The following is a 2500-nucleotide window of genomic DNA, read 5'->3' as shown; positions in this document are numbered from 1 at the left end:
TCATCCGGTAAAGCGAATGATTAGAGGCCTTGGGGCCGAAACGACCTCAACCTATTCTCAAACTTTAAATGGGTGAGATCTCCGGCTTGCTTGATATGCTGAAGCCGCGAGCAAACGACTCGGATCGGAGTGCCAAGTGGGCCACTTTTGGTAAGCAGAACTGGCGCTGTGGGATGAACCAAACGCCGAGTTAAGGCGCCCGAATCGACGCTCATGGGAAACCATGAAAGGCGTTGGTTGCTTAAGACAGCAGGACGGTGGCCATGGAAGTCGGAATCCGCTAAGGAGTGTGTAACAACTCACCTGCCGAAGCAACTAGCCCTGAAAATGGATGGCGCTGAAGCGTCGTGCCTATACTCGGCCGTCAGTCTGGCAGTCATGGCCGGTCCTTGCGGCCGGCCGCGAAGCCCTGACGAGTAGGAGGGTCGCGGCGGTGGGCGCAGAAGGGTCTGGGCGTGAGCCTGCCTGGAGCCGCCGTCGGTGCAGATCTTGGTGGTAGTAGCAAATACTCCAGCGAGGCCCTGGAGGGCTGACGCGGAGAAGGGTTTCGTGTGAACAGCCGTTGCACACGAGTCAGTCGATCCTAAGCCCTAGGAGAAATCCGATGTTGATGGGGGCCGTCATAGCATGATGCACTTTGTGCTGGCCCCCGTTGGGCGAAAGGGAATCCGGTTCCTATTCCGGAACCCGGCAGCGGAACCGATACAAGTCGGGCCCCTCTTTTAGAGATGCTCGTCGGGGTAACCCAAAAGGACCCGGAGACGCCGTCGGGAGATCGGGGAAGAGTTTTCTTTTCTGCATGAGCGTTCGAGTTCCCTGGAATCCTCTAGCAGGGAGATAGGGTTTGGAACGCGAAGAGCACCGCAGTTGCGGCGGTGTCCCGATCTTCCCCTCGGACCTTGAAAATCCGGGAGAGGGCCACGTGGAGGTGTCGCGCCGGTTCGTACCCATATCCGCAGCAGGTCTCCAAGGTGAAGAGCCTCTAGTCGATAGAATAATGTAGGTAAGGGAAGTCGGCAAATTGGATCCGTAACTTCGGGATAAGGATTGGCTCTGAGGATCGGGGCGTGTCGGGCTTGGTCGGGAAGTGGGTCAGCGCTAACGTGCCGGGCCTGGGCGAGGTGAGTGCCGTAGGGGTGCCGGTAAGTGCGGGCGTTTAGCGCGGGCGTGGTCTGCTCTCGCCGTTGGTTGGCCTCGTGCTGGCCGGCGGTGCAGGATGCGCGCGCCTGCGCGGCGTTCGCGCCCCGGTGCTTCAACCTGCGTGCAGGATCCGAGCTCGGTCCCGTGCCTTGGCCTCCCACGGATCTTCCTTGCTGCGAGGCCGCGTCCGCCTTAGCGTGCTCCTCCGGGGGCGCGCGGGTGCGCGGATTCTCTTCGGCCGCCATTCAACGATCAACTCAGAACTGGCACGGACTGGGGGAATCCGACTGTCTAATTAAAACAAAGCATTGCGATGGCCCTAGCGGGTGTTGACGCAATGTGATTTCTGCCCAGTGCTCTGAATGTCAACGTGAAGAAATTCAAGCAAGCGCGGGTAAACGGCGGGAGTAACTATGACTCTCTTAAGGTGGCCAAGTGGCAGCGGTGTGGCTGCATCCGGACTTGGCTTCTCGAAGTGCGGTCTTGATGTAGTCGTGCTGCTGCTGCGAGGTGCCTTCCTTGGGTTATAGTTACAGGGAGAGTGATGCGCAATACATGGGCCTAGCCCTCTTAGCCTCTCCTCTCCTGCGGTCTTCTCCCCTTCTCGTGGGCCCGCTGATTTCGCAGAGTGGAAGACCGCACCAGGGGCTTGGGGGGGTTACCAGCCCCCCCTCGCACTATCCCTTTTTTAGTTGGGGGCAGTAAGCAGAGAATAAGTGGTGGCCCTTCCGCTGAAGGTGCCACCCCAACTCCCCCAGCACCTAGCCGGCCAACCGGCCGTGCCGAAAATCTTGTAACTTTTGCAGCTATGTATACCTGTAGTGAGTGCCACCGCAGCTTTACAACCAAGAACGGTCTCGGGGTCCATCGCCGCCGCCAACATCTTGCGGCCGCCAACGCGGAGATCGTCACGGAGAGGCATCGCGCGAGGTGGACGGAGGAAGAAGTCCTGTCGCTCGCCAAGGCAGAGGCCGAACTGTTCCTCGAGAGGGACGCCCGGTTCTTCTTTGTAAATCAAGAGCTCATCAGGATGTTCCCCGACCGAACGCTTGAGGCAATCAAGTGCCGTCGGCGGCAAGCTGCCCACAAGCAGCTTGTCCGCCAATTCATGGAGGCGCTTGAGATCGGTCGGGGGGAAGAGCCGGCGTCCCGCCGGGGAGCGGCGAGCCCCCTGCCTGACGCGGGCGAGGCCGCTGCGCCGCCCGTCGACGCAGCCGAGGACTTCGCGGCCGACACCACCGGGCCGCCGCCGGAGGGGCCGACTGACGCCGCCATCTGGGAGCATCTGGCGGGGCTACCCGCTTCCGCCCAGCGTTTCTCTGCCCTGGATCGTGTCATCGGTCTGGGGCGGGGCACGCCG

General features: G+C 61.0%; 1 pseudogene; it reads left to right on the top strand.

The window, feature by feature from the left end:
• LOC126435519 (large subunit ribosomal RNA) overlaps positions 1-2500 on the top strand; it is a 7958-nt pseudogene that overhangs the window by 1317 nt on the left and 4141 nt on the right.

Source organism: Schistocerca serialis, unplaced genomic scaffold, assembly GCF_023864345.2.
Source record: "Schistocerca serialis cubense isolate TAMUIC-IGC-003099 unplaced genomic scaffold, iqSchSeri2.2 HiC_scaffold_1210, whole genome shotgun sequence".
NCBI classification, from domain to species: Eukaryota; Metazoa; Arthropoda; class Insecta; order Orthoptera; family Acrididae; genus Schistocerca; species Schistocerca serialis.
Note: the sequence above shows the minus strand (reverse complement) of the source record. Positions and strands in the feature narration are given on the sequence as shown.